General features: G+C 38.1%; 2 pseudogenes; one reads left to right on the top strand and one right to left on the bottom strand.

Moving 5' to 3' along the window:
• LOC101563228 overlaps positions 1 to 19,115 on the bottom strand; it is a 513,765-nt pseudogene that overhangs the window by 455,139 nt on the left and 39,511 nt on the right.
• LOC101591888 lies at positions 461 to 4,313 on the top strand (annotated as a pseudogene).

Below are 19,115 nucleotides of genomic sequence, written 5' to 3'. Positions count from 1 at the left end.
GGCCGGAAAATAGCTCAGTAGAATAAGCACTTGCCTGGCAAGTGCAAGGGCCTGAGTTCAATCCCCGGTTCCACAGAAAAAAAAAAAAAAAATCAAGGGCCAGGGAGATAGCTCAGCAGAATAAGCACTTGCCTGGCAAGCTCAAGGTCCTAAATTCAATCCCCAGTTCCACCAAAAAAAAAGAAAAGAACTCAAAACAATTAGACTCCCTCAAAATAAAAGACTCAGTGAAAAACTGCAGCACTGAAAGGTACATATACTTCTCAGAAGAATTAAAAATGGACAATAAATACATAAGACAATATTCAACATCACTGGCCATAGAGAAATGCAAATCAAAACAACACTAAGATATCATCTTGCTCCTGAAAGAATAGTCATCATCAAGAAATCCAATAATAGGTGACAGCTCCAAGTGCTCCAAGTGCTTCTGAATTAGCAAGAAATCCTACCAAAGAATATGAAGAAAAGTCTAGAAAGGTTCTGCAACAAAGAAAGAGAATTTGTGCATGCATTCAAAGTAGGAAATGAGGGCCAGGGAAATAGCTCAGTAGAATAAGCACTTGCCTGGTAAGTACAAGGTCCTGAGTTCAATCCCTGGTATGGCATTAAAAAAAGTAGGAAATGAATGTTTCAAACTGAGGGTACCCTTTCTGTTTCCTGTTCAAGAGAACCCCAGTCATTTGCATGAACATTTGATGCTGCTGCACTATTTGCCATGCTTCATAGAAAATGACTTACAAGAATCTCAGAGACAATTTATTTTTTCTGATGTCAATATTTTACTTCTGGGGCTGGAGAGATGGCTCAGTGGTCTAAAGCACCTACTTGAAACAAGCTTGGCAAAGCACAGGGACCGCGGTTCGATCCCCAGCACCACATGCCAGCCAGCCCCGCCCCCTGGTGGGCTGAGCTGGCCACACACACACACAATAAATAAATGTAATAAAAATAAATAAATATTAAAAAAATATTTTACTTCTGAAAAAGTATACTCTTCTTGTGAACTTTCATCCAAGACCAAATATAATTGTGTTATGACTTCAGCCAGAGTCTGGATTCAGCTGATTAGAATGAAAGCTCTCAGGGTGGGAAGGAATGAACTCAATGCTGGGATGACTTGTCAAATGCCAGGGACAACGAGGATACCTGCTTTCTGCGGAGCAGACTTACATTTTAGAATTATAGGAATTAAAAGGAAAAACTTAAACAAGTTAAAATACGTGTTCCAAAATATGTGCATTACCACCTCGTGGTAGCAAGATCCAGTTTAAATATTTATATAAATGAGATTTGGAGAGCAAAGCCATATTTATTCTTGCTAAATTTCCAGTGCACACCTCTGCATTTTGTTCAGGGGTACTATTAAATCGTAGAGACTTTAGAAATGTTGGTCACTTTTTACAAAGCATAACTGTTGTAGAAATTTCTTAAGTTTTAGTTAAAATATTTGACCAGGAAAAAGTTCATGCCCACTGCACTGAATTTCAGGTTTTACATCTTATTCCTGAAAAAACAAGACAACTTTCAACACTTTTCAAAAGCTGTTTTACAGAGGCCAAGACCTCTTCACATGAACTACACAGGCAATAGTGTCTCAGAGCCAATTTACAGAAAAAGAATCCCTCCAAGATTATGATGGACACAGGGACCAGGGGTTCGATCCCCAGGCCTGCCGTGCCAGCCCTGCTCTAGGGGCATGCTGAGATAGCAATTGACACCGGGCATGGTGGTGCACGTCTGTAATCCCAGCTCTTGGGACGCTGTAAGCAGGTGGATCACTATGAGTCCAATGTACTAGTGAGACCCTGAACACCCTCGTAGACCCTTCCCTAAAATACACACAAAAGAAGATTATGTTGTAGATGCTGAAGCAGCCTTAGAAGCTATGAAATCATGTGAAGTAGATTTACATCAACTGGCAAGTACATGGGCCAAAGCCTACATCGAGACCACATTAGAGCACACAAAGCCAGAAGAGCCCGAATGGGATGAAGATTTTGCAGATGTGTACCATGACAATTCATTCTCCGGCCTCTGAAACTTCTAAATCTGGAACATATTTTGTTAGTATCTCAGAACTTATTGGTGAAAGAGATGTGGAGCTAAAAAAATTCAGAGTGAGTCAAGTTGTTGAAATGGAAAAGGTGGTGCAGGAATTGGGAAAGTCAGCCAACATTTTGGCTCTAGCCTTCCAAGGTCAATTAAGACTCAGGACATATGAGATTTTATACTATAACGTCATATAACTCAGTAGTGTCCCAAATTTTCTGATCAAGGAGATTATGGGGCCAAAGAGGAAAGTGATCGATGATGTAGAGTGTGCCTAAGGAGAGTGACATGGAGAGAAAACATTCTCTCGGGCTTTCACAGAGAGAAAATTGGTCAAGCAATAGCCGAGACTCATCCACATGGCTGACACTGACAAAGGATCTACAATCTGAGGTACAGGATCTCAGGATAAATCCTGAGGGGATTTCACTGACCTTCTCAGACCCAAAAGCTACAACTCTTGTTGCATAGGTCCTGCTTTACCTTGGTCTTAACCATCCAGCAGAAAAGTATAAAAATGAAGTATAAGAAGTAAAGCCATGTTGTTATGTTGAGCTGTAGGGGACTCAGGTCAACAATTTCTGACACTGCCAATGAAGCGGAAGACTCAATACTATTATGGATTACTGGACTCCTTTAGAATATTTTGCTGAGTTAACACACCTATAATATTCAAATGATGGAACTAAAAAAGGGAGGATATATAAATGAATGTCCATTTTGTATCTGTGTATTTAAAATGGTTAGGATCGATATAGTTACATTCTTTTAATGAATACAGGGATTTATTGTAATAGTGTTTGTAAATAGGATATCACGTCTGCATCTTGTACAGCAAATAACCACTAGGAAGAGAGTATGCAATGTGTTAATTATTGGAAGTGTCCTACCAATTTGATTTGAAACTGTCTCATTGCTATTTGTCTCTCAATAAAATTATGGAGGGAAAAAAAAAGGAATTGGGAAAGTCACTCATGGACCAAGACGTAAACTCACTGGCTGCTCAGCATTTTCAATTGCAGCAAGACTTAGAGAATAAATGGTCAAGGGGCCAGGGAGATAGCTCAGTAGAATAAGCACTTGTCTGACAAATACAGGGTCCTGAGTTTAATCCCCGGTACCATAAAAAAAGAGAGAGAGAGAGAGAGAGAGAGAGAGAGAGAGAGAGAGAGAGAGAATAAATGGTCAAATGACTTAAAACAATCAACAGCCATCCAAAAATAAGAATATCAGGAATGGGTGATAAAACTTCACCAAGACTTAAAAAACCCCAACAACTCCCTGGGTGAGGAAATTAAAGTTCAGCCAAGTCTGTTCAGAGAATCTGCAGGAGCAATTGGAAAGATTTATGAGGAACAGAGACAGCTAGAAGAAAGTTTCACTATTCCCTTAGGAGCCCAGCTGAAGACCATGCATAATTTGAGATGGCTGAAAGCAGACATACTGGACTTCTATAAACATAAAGTATCGCAGTGGTATGAAGCTCCATCAGCTGCAAAAAGCACTATCCCTTTATTCCACATTGCTATGTGGCCTGGTTTTACTAGTAGACAATCGAATTAATTCATATAATGGTATCTAAGAGAGATTTTGCCACAATTTGCCAAGAGTGCGCCGATTTCCATTTCCCCCAATTGAAGAGCAACTGGAAGTCGATCAGCAGGTGGGGCTGTATGCTAGAACCCAGTCAGCAGCAAGCTGAAAGAAGTGCAAGATTCTGGTAACCAAAATGGAGCACGTGATGAGAAGACTGCAGAAAGAAACTACTTCAACATTTTACCTGGAGAATTTTACATAACACGGCATTCCAATCTCTCAGAAATCCATGCTGCTTTCCATCTCTGTGTGGATGACAATGTGAAATCAGGAACTATCACTGCTAGCAACCCTGCCATTATGTGCCTCCAAAACATACTCAAAATCTGCTGCACTCATGACATCACGACAGTCAGCATCCGTCTCTCACTGGTGCATGATATGTTAGAGGAAATGACCACACCCTGGTGCTTAAGAAGAGCAGAATTTGTGCTCAAGTGTGTCAAAAGTTTCATGGTAGAAATGGCCTCATAGGATGCACAAATTTCTGGAACAGTGCAATTCTTGGTACCACATGGTATTTCTGAAGAAATGTTTTATCAACTTAGTAACATGCTTCCCCAGATCTTCCGTGTGTGTTCAACACTCATTCTGACGTCCAAGCATTAAATGCACAGAGACCGACACACTGGCAGAAGAGGATCATAGAACTCTCCAGGAACCTGAGCTATGCTGGATGTGTCAAGCAAGAGATATCCAGAAAGAGAATCTGCAACCTAAGCCACAAACCAAATGATGCTGTGTGCCTGTTAAGCATCCCAGAAATTTATACACTAAGCAGATGAGGAGTGATCAGCCACAATAGAGCACTTATTCTTCAGCTCTTTCTGAGTGTCTCCCTTCTCCTCCATGTCCTATCCATGAACATTAGTGAACTAAAACTTGTCATTGATCCCTCGTGGATACTTGCTCTAGGACACTGCTCACTGCCTTTCCATCAGCTTGTCTAAAAGGCTTGAATCATAGATCAGGTGCAGACCTTTCATAAACATACAGATAATAAAATCTTCTGCTATTTTTACAAATGTGGGTTTCCTATGAAAAATATTTTTTGTAGAAATAAATGAAACAAAAAAAGAAATCCAATAATAAGTGCTAGTAAGGCTGAGGTGAAAGTTGTTTGTGGGAATCTAAACTAGTACAACCACTATAAAAATCAATATGGAGATTCCTGAAAAATCTAAAATTTTTGAGGCACAGACCACGCCCATGGGGTAAGTGAGCAGGCTGAGAATGGGCATGGTGGCGGTGGCACATGCCGGTAATCCCAGCGCTGGAGAGGCTGAAAACAGGATGATCCCTGCAAATCCAAGCTGCATAATGAAACCCTGTACCAAATACATTTAAAAAAAACCTACAGTGAGAAATTCCATTTGACTCACCTAGAAGACACCCTTCTAGGGATCTTCCCAAAAGAGTTAAAAGCATCATAGTATGTGAGATATGCATATGCATGTTTATAGCAATATGGTTGAGAGTAGCTAAATCTTGAAAACAGCCTACAGGCCGCTCAACAGATGAATGAAAGAAAAAGCATTTTTTATACATAATGGAATACTACTACTCTGCCATAAAGAAAGTTATACTTAAAGCATTCATAGGTAAAATGGATGTTTCTTAGGACCATAACATTAAATTAAATAAAAGTCACATAGGCTTAAATATTGCATGTTTTCTCTTATAAGAGAAATCTAAGGATAGATATATCTCTTAATTCTCTTAATGAATAGAGTGATTTGTTCTAATGGTGTTTGTAAGTAGGATATCATGTCAGCATCTTTTTTTTTTTAAATTTATTTATTTTATTTTTAGTGTGTGTGTGTGTGTGTGTGTGTGTGTGTGTGTGTGTGTGGCCAGCTCAGCCCACCAGGGGGCGGGCTGGCTGGCATGTGGTGCTGGGGATTGAACCGCGGTCGCTGTCCTTTTGCTTAGCTTAGCTTAGCTTGTTCTAAGTAGGTGCTTTAGACCACTGAGCCATCTCACCAGCCCCCATGTCAGCATCTTGTACAGCAATTAACCACTAAGAAAAATGTATGCAATGTGTTAATTATTGAAACTGTCCTACCAATTTGATTTGAAACTGTCTCATTGCTATTTGTTTATCAATAAAATTATGGAAAAAATAAAAAAAGAAAGAAATAAAGTATAGCATAAAAAAAGAGAAATCTAAAAAGTACAAATAAGGAACAAAATTAAAGGTACATATTAGGATGTAGAAAGAAATTTTTCAAATGAAAAGATTAATAAGAAGTGGAAGCAGGAGAAGGGAAAGGGGATTGAAGAAATGGAAATAGAACTTTTGCAAATGGGAAGAGGACCCACAATTAAAAGGAAGAAGGAGGGGCTGGGAAGATGGCTCAGTGGAATAAGCACTTCTCTGGCAAGCACAAGGGCCTGAGTTCAATCCCCGGTCCCACCAAAAAATAAAAAAATAAATAAATAAATAAATAAATAAAATAAAAGGAAGAAGGAGGGATAGAAGAGGTATGGGACAAAAAAAGGAATTAAGCTCTGTTGTATACATGTACAAACTCCCCACAATAAATGTAATCATTATATACTGCAAACATGTACAAATAAATAAATAAATAGAAATTTGTTTTGTATATACTTCATGCATAGCCTGAAAGTAATTTTGTTTTTGGGCTTCTGAGACAGGGTCTCAATTTGTGGTTCAGGCTGGCCTTGCACTCACTACACAGCCCAGGCTGGTATCTAAGTCACTACAATCTTTCTACCTCAGCCATCTGAGTACTGGGATTGTAGTCATGAGTCACTATGCCAGGCTTTGAAGGCGATTTTACAAAATATATTTATTTTAGTGCACCTGCATAGTGACTGTGACCTTTCACATGGGAACATACATGTGTGGAATTTTCCACTTCAGTACACAAAGTTGTAAATTTTGGAGCATATTAGATTTTCAGATTAGAAATGTTCAACCTGTACTAGCTTTTCCTGCCCTCTGACCAATAACAGACTAGAATAGCTATGCCTGTTGCAGTTTTGTTCTCTTAATAAAAACAAGAAGAAAAACATAATGGAATTTCAAAGCAAGATAAGAGAATAACAATAATTAATACAATGCATATTGCTATCTTCAGAGTAGTTACTGAGGGTAAAAGATATAAGCATGAAGTATTGTTCAAATAATATTAGCAAAAAACTTTCTGTTCAATGAACTAAGAAACTAGCAGTATATCTACCTTAGCTATCTTGTTGTAATATTATATATAAATATATCATATAAATATATAATACATAATATATAAATATATTCTATAATACATTATATATGAATATATTATATATAAATATATAATGCATAATATATGTGAATTGTATATAGTGTATTAATATGTACATATATATATATATGTATATGTATTAGCAAGTTCTACTTTGTCAGTTCCCCACCCACAACATCCATCTTCTAACTTTCCAGGGGAGAAGTGACTTCATTCAACATCCTGAGTGTAGTTTGTGGCGACAGGACACCAGAAGGTGGCAGCAAAAGACTATCTAGTGGGAAATTCCTCCTGCCACATGGGGAGAGACCAGAGAAAAGGGTTAAATTGGCTTTGACTGCTGGGTTCCCATCTCATTTCAGGCCTGAGGCTAGGGTAATAACACTGTATCCAGGGCCCAGAGAAACACACCAACCACAAGATAATGAAGATTTCATTCCATGATGGGCACTTTCAAGGGAAAAAGAAAAAGTGAAATGCCAAAGTGAACCTGGCCAGTTAAATACACTTCTTATATTGTAGACTAGTGTTGATAAATCTATGGCACACATGCCAGAGTCCGCTGTAAGCTCTAAACATTTTACCATCACTGTTAGACTCTGTGTATTGAAATCTGGGCAAAACAATGACCTCCATGAAATACTCTCTAGTGGGAGAGAAAAGCTAGATGCTCCTCTATGAAAAAAAAAAAAAAAAAAAAAAAAAACAAGGAAGACCAAGGCCCAAGACTTTTGGAATGACGCTTGTGCTGATAATTTTCCTTTGCCCTCCAGATCCATTTTCTACCCTTTTCCTTACTGCTTCCTGCCCACAGAGGCTATGTAGATTGGAAAGCAGAGAATTAAGGAGACTGTGGTCGGAAAATCATAAGGAAAAAAGTGAGTGTGTTCAGGCCTTAATAGTCCCAGATAGGTGGTCTTGACCCAGCTCTGTTGCAGAACAGCCACTGTTCTGCTCAAGGGTTCTGCCGTACAAAACTATTTCTCACTCTCATTGCTAGCAATAGCTACTTCCTCTCATTTATTCTGATGTAATGGTGTTAGCAACTAATTCTAGTTTTTTGCTTGGTGTTTTAGGATTTTGGGGGGAATCTTTTTCCATTAGGAGTCTTTTTCATCCAGCCTGTATTCGATTTAAACCTTTTGCAAATAACTCTTCCTCAGGTGATCCTATTTGTAACGTGCCATCTGTTGCTTTTGGGACCCTGCCTGATTACAAGATCAGACTAAATCATATTTACCCCCTAAGACTCAGGTCAGCTAAAGAATGAGGTGGAATAGCAGGAATGGCTTACATGGAAGACTATGAGTATTTGATTATCACCGAAAAATAAGACATAGCAGATCATTGAAGATAAGCAGGATACAAAACATTCGACACAAGGCTCTCTTGAGTTGACGCCCAACTTCTTGAACTCTTACCTGATGAAGGCAGTTCTTGAAGAGCATTGACTAGAATAATGCTTAAGATTTTGAATATAGCTTTAACCACAACAGGGAACTGGAGCAGAGGATAAGGAATAAAGATAGCAATATGGAAAGCAGTCAAGGAAAATTTATCACAGTTGAAGCAAGAGATAAGATTACAACAAGGTTAATGGCATTTGGGATGCATCTAACAGATATTTAAGAAAAAAATCGATAGAAATTATATTAGTGTATTAGAGTAGTATTAAAGAATGAAATATAAGCAACCAAGAGCTAAAAAGTTACAAACTTGAGCCAGGCACAATGGCACACATCTGTAATCCTGGCTACTCTGTAGGCTAAAGCAGAAAGATCATGTGTCCAAGGCCAACCAGGACAATTTAGCAAGATCCTGTATAAAAATAAAGTTTTAAAAAGGGGTAAAGAGCTGGGATTGTCACTCAGTGGTAGATCTCTTGCCTAGCATGTACCCAATCCTAGGTTCAATCGTTCATACCTGCAAAAAACTTATAAAATAGTCTATTCACCTCTGAGGCAAAGGATAGCATACCAGTAAAGAAATGTAACAATTTGTTCCCTGACAGAAAAATGCAGGGATTTTTAAAGAACCAAAAAGGAGGTTTTTTTTCAATGGTTATGCTAAGTAAGACTTTTTTTAAAAAGGCACTCTGGTGCCATGAGTCTGGCAAGATTAGTTTACTAAATTCCTATCATTTATTGGTGAATAAAGTTAGGTCCATTGAGTGTCTGGATTATCAAGGGCACTTAACAAGCACAGTCTTTGTGACTATTAATCCTGATATATCAAATTCACTGGAATAGGAAACATCTAGTAGATTAGTAAAGCATCCCCCAGGGTGTGTCTGCGTAGGTCAAGGAGGTGTGACCTTGGATACTACATATGGTTTCTTACCTATTCCTCTCTGGTGTTGATTTCCTGCTCTACTCCTCTTCCATTATGAACTAAGTAGCTTTCCTCCACCACATTCTTCTGCCATGATGTGTCTTGGTGCCAGCTGACTATGGACTGAATTCCCCAAAATGTGAACTGAATTAAACTTTTCTTCCCTAAGTTGTGTTGAGTATTGTACACAGCAACAGAAAAGCTGACTAATAATAGTCTCTTATTTTCTTCAATATAGTTTCAATGACGACATTTAGTTTTGATATTTCTTAGGCAAACATCCTATAAGTGGAACATCCTCCTTTGGTGCTACTGGGATTTAGTAGGAATAGGGAGAAGAGGATGTGATGAAGGAATTGAGTATTCTCTTGGGTTACTAGCTTGCATAAGGAATCACATAGGCATACCACTAACTGTGATCCTAAACAAAAGGAAATGTTAGAAAGGAAGCCAGCAAGAGGCAAGTTGGATATCTGGACCATAGTGAACTTAAAGTCACAGACAAGTCTGTAATTCTGTACAGTGTTCTGGAGTAAGACATCTGGGGTGGTTTATATTGGAAAAAGCTTGGAGGAAAAAGGGAAGAGGAGGTGCTTTTGGATGATGTTAACACTTCAACTGGGTGGACTTTTAAAGAAAGCAGAAGACTGTGTTATAAGACAGGTGGATTTCATAAGTTGAAGATCTTTGTAAGACTGACTCCCCCAAAGAAGTAAGTCTTCCTACCTGATAACCTTTGGACTTGAACTACAAATTTTGGATTTGGAAACCTCAAGAATCACATGAGCACCTTCCAGAAGCTGAATCTCTGTAAGTGCACATATCCTGCTAGATCAGTTTCTCTGGAAAGATAATCAGATATCCTTCACTCTGGTCTTTTACTATCTATATCAAATAGAAAAATAATCTTATTCAAGCTGGACAAAAACTTTCTTCTCCTAAAAAAAAAAAAAAACAGAGACACTCCACTCAAAAAATCAATCAGGCTTAAGCCACTTATCTCCAACTCCATCATTCTGCCCTCCATCCATAAAAGGGGCCACCGGTTTTCTGTCATGGAACAATTTTGACTAGTGAAAAAAAAAGTACTAGATAATGACTCTAGTCATAAGACCATCAAGGCTCCTCTGATTGGTCATCAGGATTTATGTGAAAAAGAGGATTGTAGCAGAAAAACAGATTAATTCTCCACAAAATAAGCTTCTTGCAAAGGTAAAGCAAAGTCAAGGTCCCTGTCCTCCCACCTCGAAAGTCACTCTATCTCACAAGTAATCCTTCCTTCTGAAATTAGGCAACAGACTTCACGTGGTCCAATGGAAGCTTCTGAGTATTACAGTTTTCCTGGAAAATTTGTCTCCAATAAACATGCTTACCTTGTGGAACGCTACGGATAAGAATAGTTGAGACTGGACTCCTGTCCATCAGGAAAAAAAGGAAGTACAATAACAAGCTATATCAATGACTCTCAATTTTTGTCTTTTTGAAATATTTGTTATAACTTTGAAACTAGGTATATATGGATGTCTGGCTGTTATATACTTGGCCTCACCTTGGCCTCACCTTCTTTGGCCTGTACTATGAAATTGATCTGAGGCAGAGACTCTGAACATCTAAAGCAAATTTACTGTTAGAAAGTATCAGGTATTGCGATATAAGGTTGACTTCAAAAGTTTAGAAGGTTAGCTCAGTGATGCAGCACGGGGCCAGGGTCCTCACTTTGTAAACATCCTCTTCCTGTGCAAGAGGAAGGCACCGAAATGGTGTAACTGATACAATCACCCTGGGTGGCAGTACCTGGAGGGATAGCCTGCTTACAATGTAAGGGGGGAAAAGAGGCTTGTTCTGCCTGCTTTTGCTCTTGTTGCTCCTGCTGTCTTCTGCTACTTCGAACCGTTATCCCTGTGCCATGTCACCCTGCCTTAGAACCAGCTGATTACAGACTGAGCCCTCCACAAACTGTGACCTAAATAAACCTTTCCTTCCTTAATTCTGGGTGCCAGGTATTTTGTCTCAGCAACAAGAGAAAAGTGACCAAGACGGGAATCACAGTTCACTTCCCCATCTCTCTCTATTGCTTTACATCAATACTGTAGCTGAGTGCAGAAAAGGTATCTCTATATATTTATTTTCTAGTTGTATTTCTTTTCTCACTGATCAGTTTTCTGTAACAACAAATTTGCCCTGACGTCAACGTGTATCCTTGGTCCCATTAATTCCAGATCCAAATGCCATTATGGTTGAAATGCCCTCTCCGAACTATAGCTTTGCTTATTGTTTATGAGATGGTTGGGAGTTTGAGAAACTGTCCTGAAACCATCTTCAGAGAAGTGCACCTTGGACAGGAAGCAGTAGGAAGTGCACCTGCTGGCACATGGCTGTCAGGAGCCAAGGTAATAGGAGAGATGGGGAAGTGAACTTACTGTAATGATTCCCGTCTTGGTCACTTTTCTCTTGTTGCTGAGACAAAATACCTGGTACCCAGAATTAAGGAAGGAAAGGTTTATTTAGGTCACAGTTTGTGGAGGGCTCAGTCTGTAATCAGCTTGTTCCAAGGCAGGGTGACATGGCACAGGGATAATGGTTCGAAGTAGCAGAAGACAGCAGGAGCAACAAGGGCAAAAGCAGGCAGAACAGCAGGGGCTGACAGCAGAGACAAAGGCAATTGTCTCTCTTGTGTAGTCCAGACTAGCCTTAATCTTGTGATCCTCCTGCCTCAGCTTCCATAGTGCTCGGATTACAGGGTCTGAGAATGTTAACAACACCAACAAATAACAGCAAAAGGCAAACCACATGTAAAGTCTTAATACTGTTACTACTGGCTACATTGTCCAAATAGGGCTAGTTTACAGTTTGGAATATTTTGAATGAAACCTAGAACTCAAATGGGAAGAAATGTTCAAGTAATAGCTTCTGATAATTAGTCTTCAAAAGAGTCATCTATATGCATAATATGGAGTATTCTCAACCCAGACATAACTGAATGAGTGGCTCCATTGACAGAATGACTACCTGCTAAAGGCCTGGGGTCAAGACAGCAGTTTTATACCTTCTAGCTGGTTCAGAAAGGGGTTTGTAGAGCCAGAGGTAAAGCAAAGAAGCAATCTGACCTTTTCTTTAATTTGGTTATATATACTGATTTCCTAGAAAAAAAGGGTGAAATAAAATTATTATTTTAAATGAACATTCATCATATGAATGATCATACCTTATAAAGATTCCTGAAGCGAGATTTGGAACTTTCACCGGTGCTCATTTACCCCTTGAGCCATAAGCATGAGTGAATTCTAGCCATGTTTCAACTGCTGTACTACACAGCAAAGTCAGCCTATAAGTATAAAGCTTTGTATGCAGTGAGCGGATGCTTATTAAGCACACCACAGTGTCCCACATGAAGAGCAAGGACCCAAGCATTGATTGCCGGGCAGTTCTAGGCATGTTACTGAGGACAGTTCAGTGGAATTCTGAACGTATGTTTAAAAACGTTTAATGGGTTTTGAGTAAATAATGTGTGTGAAGAACTACATAAGACTGTTGTGTATGACAGAAGATTGTGCTGATCTATCTATCACATAGATAATTTGTGGAGGAACAAGGGGGAACAAAAACAGACAACAACCCAAGGTGAACTAGCCATGGCTGCCTTAGGAAGAGGTAAAGAGCCAGATTTCCTTCACATAGTCTCAGCTCACCATCTCATTTTCCTCACAGCAGCCTTCTGATGAAGATGCTGTTATCCTTATTTTTTAATTGAAACAGGTCCAGTTTTTACTGCACATGGTCACATAGATGGTACGTTGTCTTGGCCACTTCTTTGTACATGTCCTACTTTTGTGCCTTTAACAAATTGATTCCTTTATCAAAGTTTTGCCTGCCAGCCTTCTAATTTTTATCTTTGAAGATGCCTAAATCAAAAGTCACCTTTGTAAAATCTCTCCCAGCTTTCTCTTGATATTATATCTCTGTGTTTGCAAAGCCCTTTAGCTTATTTTTCTGCAACAGCACAGTAAATAATAAGTATTTTACACTTTCTCCCACATTTGGAATTTTTTTAGTTTTTTTAATTGATGAATAATATTTTTTGCATAGCTATTCACTGCAATTTTCTTAACCTTGAGGAATATTTGGATTGTTTTCTTTTTTTAAGTGATGCTTTTAATGATGACAGAAACCTTAAAGGTATGAATATGGTACATTATAATACATCTTCCTGCTTGGTGGGCAGCCAATTCACAAATACTCCTGTAGGAGTAACACAAAGTATTTCTTACATCTAAATAAAAGCAAACTAATGAGTAAATCTGATGAAAATTTTCTCTTCAGAAATACATATGAGCTAAAATTTAAAATTTATTTTCTTTTTTCTGTTTCTTTTTTATTGTTATTCATTTTAATGAGAAAAAAATAAAATAGCAATGAAACAGTTTCAAAACAGGTTAGTAGGAGGGTTACAATAATTAATGCAGGGGCCGGAGAGACAGCTCAGTGGAATAAGTACCTGCCTGGCAAGTGCAGGGACCTGAGTGCAATCTCTGGTTCCACAAAAAAAATAATAATAATAATTAATACATTGTATGTTGTCTTCATAGTAGTTATTCAGAGGACAAGATGCAGACATGATATCTTGTCTAAACAATATTAGTACAAACTTTTATTCTCAGTGAACTAAGAGAAAGTAGCTGTATATGTGATAACTCTCTTGTGTATACATATATATTTTTTCCTTCCGCTCTCATTTATCACAATAAAAGGTCCTTTATTTACATTTTTGTGAAGTTAGTAATAATGCATGACACTAGGTTGCCTAGCAACTGATAGCCAGCCTTAATCAGACTGGTTGTTCATCTCAGGAGTGAGGTAGCTTGTTATTATTTTTTTTTAAGAGAACAAAAAGTAGTAAAGAAAAAAAACTTTAGAAAAGATACAAAATTTCACTAAATAAAATTACAGGAGTTTGACAATGGTTGTTACATCGCATATTATTGTCTTCATATTAGTTGTTCAGATTACCAGATATAAACATGCAAAATTGATCAAAAAATAAATAAAAAGGAAAAACATTAAGCTTTAACTGTTCCTTTCAATAAACCAGTAGAAATCAACAGTACAATTATCCAAGCTGTCCTGTGTATAGACATACATATTTTTTCTCTTCTTTCTTTTCTTTTCTCCTTTCCCTCATCCCCGTTGGAATTCTTTAGGACCTGACATATTTCTACCTTCAGAATCAAGCACACTACCTTGGGAAATGTGAGAGTCCATGCTGTCTGGTGGAATAGTGCATATGAATATTTTATTCAGTTTTGTAACAACATAAAAAGATAAGAGTTAAATTAGAATAACACTGTACATATACTTTTGGTTGTTTGAGAAAAGGTCTTGCTATATAATCCAGGCTAGTCTTGAATTCACTATGTAACCTATCTAGCCTGGGCTCAAATTTCTGGTGACTTTCTGGCCTCAGTCTCTCACAAATTGTTATAAAAAGTCATATGGTATATATAAAAAAATTTAAGTGAAAGTAATTATTTCTGTTCTCTTTCCAATTTTACTAATTCCCACATGAAATCACTTTCAGAGATTGGTGTTTATCTCTCTAGACATCAATCAGTTATATACATACATATTTTTATAGGTTTTGTTACTTTTTGTTTGAGCCAGTCTTTCTATGTAGTTTAGAGCGGCCTTGAAATCTCTATGTAGCCTAGGCTGACCTCAAACTCATGGTGATCTTCCCACCTCAGCCTTCTGAGTGCTGGGACTGCAAGCATGTGCAACCACACCCAGCTCAGGTTTTATTATTTTTAAGTTTTTATTTTTTTATGAAGCTAAGTATTTAATTCCTTTGTAATGTTTACATTATTAGCCACCAGCATTACAAAATGTTATTTTTACTTTAAGCAATTTAAATGTACAATTTGGTGTCTCAATTACTGGGATCATTATAACTTAAAAACCTGAAGCAGCGGGTTCTCCCTCCCCTCTCCTCCCCCTGCTGACTCCTCAGTTCTGTCTAAGTTTTTATACTATAGACCTCATTCTCTCACTTGCACTTACTAGTGTAATCTATTTCATGTTTAAATATAAATCATTTCTATCACTAAAGAAAAGAAGAAATGTACTTTTGGGCTAAATATGATTGGATGCAACATGGGACATGTCCCAAGAGAGGGATCTACTTTCCTAACAGTCCACAGTTTATTCCTATATAAGGAGCCAGGAGAGGACAGGAAGTACCCCCAACAGTTTCATGTCAGTTGAAAGACCTTGAGCTGTTTCAGTCAGTATAAGACCTTTCTGCCAAGAAGAACATCCCTCAATCAAACATTAGGCAGGCCAGACAGTCTGCATATCCAGGCTGGGATCAGCTCAGGATACTGCAGCATTTACTGCTGAGACAGCTTATGGCTGGGCTACCTAATGTAGGCAGGTACCAGGGCTATTTAGTAAACAAATGAGCTTCTGTCTCCTCTGAGGTTTTTTTTTTTTTTAATTTTATTTATTTATGTTTGTGTGTGTGTGGCCAGCTCAGCCCACCAGGGGGCGGGGCTGGCTGGCATGTGGTGCTGGGGGATTGAACCGCGGTCCCTGTGCTTTGCTAAGCTTGTTCTAAGTAGGTGCTTTAGACCACTGAGCCATCTCACCAGCCCCCTGAGGATTATTTTAATAGGTTCATAGAATAGATCCAAACTGTGTAGGATGGGATAATTTATCTTTCTGTAGTTATAGAACATGAGGTAAAGGAAAAAAGCTTCTTCTAAGATCAAAAAATAGGTGGGGAAAGTCAAATGAAAAAAAATAGGACACATCAAATTGAAGAAAAACGGAAAAGATTCACTAAAGAAAACCAATACCTGTCATGTTCTGGCTTTAGGAATCAGACATAATTGGGAAGAGAATCTTAGTTCTGCCCATTCAAAACCAATTTGGCAGCCAGCTAAAGCTTTAGAGGTAGCATAAAGACAACTATGAAGAATTTAAATCTGATAAAACATGAACCTAATTAGGAAAGCACAGAAACTATTAGAGTCCAGGCAATCCCATATGAAAAGAAACAAGTAGGCTCTAAGCTGGGGAATGTGACATACCAAGCCACACCACACTCTGGGAGAACACAGTCAATCTGGCTTTGATTTCAAGTATAGAAGGTTTTATTTTAAAACAAAGGTTTTATTTTTCTTATTCTAACAAGATATCTACATATCTCAAAACAACTATATCATGTACCTTATTTAGCCTAGTTTGCTTTCATGTTGGGGTCAATATTATGATTTATACAAAGTTTCCTTAATATCATCATTTTGCTTTTTTGATATATTGATATGACTTATAATTCTGTATTAATTTTACTACCACATATACCAAAAAATAATCCTTACTGCTGCATCTGATTGTGACAAATCAGATGGAACATAAAAAATAAATGAAGTATAGAAGGAGGCAGCACTGTAAGTACACATGTATAATCCTAGCACTCTGGGAGACTGAAGCAGAAGAGTCTCGGGTTTAAGCCCAGTTGGAGAAAGAAAACAAAAATAAGCCCAGTTGGGCAATTTATCAAACCAGCAAGACTCTGTCTAAAAGTAAATTATTTTTAAAAAGGAATAAGTTATAACTAGTGTGAACGGCCTGGTTTCAATCCCCAGTACAAAAAAAAAAAAGAACATAGAAATAAAATTTTCACAAATTTGGACAACAAAAATACAAGTATTAAAAAGGGTGTGGTGGTTCAAACATATAATCTCAGCCACTCAAGAGCCTGGGACAAAAGGATAGCTTGAGCCCAAGATCGTTTTTGACACAGCGTCTTGCTATGCAGTTCTGGGTGCCCTTGAACTCACTATGCAGCCCAGGCTGGCCTCAAACTCACAGTTAGCCTCCTGCCTCAGTCTCCTAAATGCTGGGATTACAGCACTTTTTTGGTAGCAGGGATTGAATTCAGAACTTTATGCTTGCCCGGCAGGCATTTACGCTGCTGAGCTATCTCCCCAGCCCTTCTGCCACATTTTTAGACTTTATTACTTCATAAATTCATAACAGAATTTAGCACTCTTACATGATGTTGCTCTCTTTCACTTGTAATATGCTATCAATTTATGGTTAAAATAGTATTTAGGAGTATGATTCCTTATTAGTACCCATAGGTTGTGGCTGAAGGATTGATTGGTTCCAACACCCTTAAAGATAGAAGAATGAAGGGATGCTCAAGTCCATCATATGCAATGATAGAGGAATTGGATAGAAACTACATGTCTTTCCTACATTTGAAATAATCTCTGGATTAGTTTAACCCACTACAATGTAAATGCTACGTAAATAGCTATTATGCTGTGTTTAGGGAATAATGACAAGTATAGAATAGCAAGAAAAAAGTCTGCACATGTTTAATACAGACTCTGTGGAGTCCTGTGATTGATGGACTCCACACATATGGAACCCATGGATATGGAAGGCTAATAAGACTACTATGCTTAGAGTTGCTAAGCTGACCCATATAGCAATGGTGATTCCTTATTACTACTCATTTACCTCATACCTGGAATGCATTTGCCTTCATTTTTATCTTTTGGAAAGTTAATTATTTGCATAAGTTTGAGGGAGATAACGTGGGAATCCAGTGTGTACCGTATAAGACTTCCAATGTAGTTATTAGTAAGTGTGGTGGAAAAGCTCTCTGAATAAGCAAACAATGTACTTGAGGCAAATATGTCTTTGGTGATATATAATACATACTTGAAAGTCATATTTCTCTCATGTTTAATATCTAAAACTGGGCATATTTTCAAGAGTTATTGATGATGTGCTCTGTTGATAAGGAAAAGGAGGAGGAAAGGAAGACAAGCCTGTTTTATCCTTGTCATTCATCATTTTCAACATTTCACTTTTAGTCTTATGTGACATTTTTTAGCTTCAATCCCTCATAATGACTTGTGGACATTCTAGGCATCAAAGCAGTGATGTCAATTGCTCCAGCCCTTCAAAGCTAAATGTTGGCCATGATTGACCATTATCGAGCATAGCTCATTACTGAGTCATTCCCCTAGGTTTGTCAGTATTTTTCACATTTCCCTGCTGAAACTGAAAATCTGAGCACTAAAATGTTACAGTTATCTTAAGATTCTTTGTGTATCTTTTTAAGAATCTACCTCAAATGGAATATCAATACTGGAAACATACTAGCCAGTTGTCTCACCCCCTCTTTGATTTCATTTTTCCATTTGTGATCAGCACTTCATCACTTTTCACCTTTGACACTTACAAATGACCATACAACCGCTTCTTCATGCCATAACTGCAGCATCAATATTCCTCATTTACTTTATAACTTGTTTAAGCTGGGCATGTGGCATCGTAGCACTCTGGAGGCTAAGGAAGTAGAATCCTGAGTTGAAAGACAGCCTAGGCTATGTACAGAGACCATAAATAAAAATAAGTGATGGAAAAACAATTAAAAAATAGGTGATAGATAGATAGATAGATAGATAGATAGATAGATAGATAGACAGACAGACAGACAGACAGACAGACAAACACAGAAAGCTGTGGATATAGCTCAGTACAAGGCCCTTAGTCTGAGTTAGGGAGAGGTGGAAAGAGAAGCAAAGGAAGAAAAATAGAAAAAGGGAAAGGGGTGAAGGAGGAAGATGGGAACAGACAGGAGAGATAGGGGGAAGAGGGGAGAGAAGGGGGTGGAGGGAGAAAAGATGAAGGCAGAAGTGGAAAGGGAAAAGGGGAAAAAGAAGAGAGGGAGAGGGATAGGTTTATTTTGGCTCATAGTTTTGGAGATTGCTTTGGGTCTGTGGTGAAATACCACATCAGGGAGGGTGGCAGGTGATGGTAAAGCAAAACTACTCATCTCATGGTCAAGAAGCAAAAAAGAGAGAAAGAGGA

This window comes from Octodon degus, unplaced genomic scaffold (assembly GCF_000260255.1).
Source record: "Octodon degus isolate 3935 unplaced genomic scaffold, OctDeg1.0 scaffold00223, whole genome shotgun sequence".
In the NCBI taxonomy this organism is placed as follows: domain Eukaryota; kingdom Metazoa; phylum Chordata; class Mammalia; order Rodentia; family Octodontidae; genus Octodon; species Octodon degus.
This window is presented reverse-complemented; position numbering and strand designations above follow the sequence as displayed.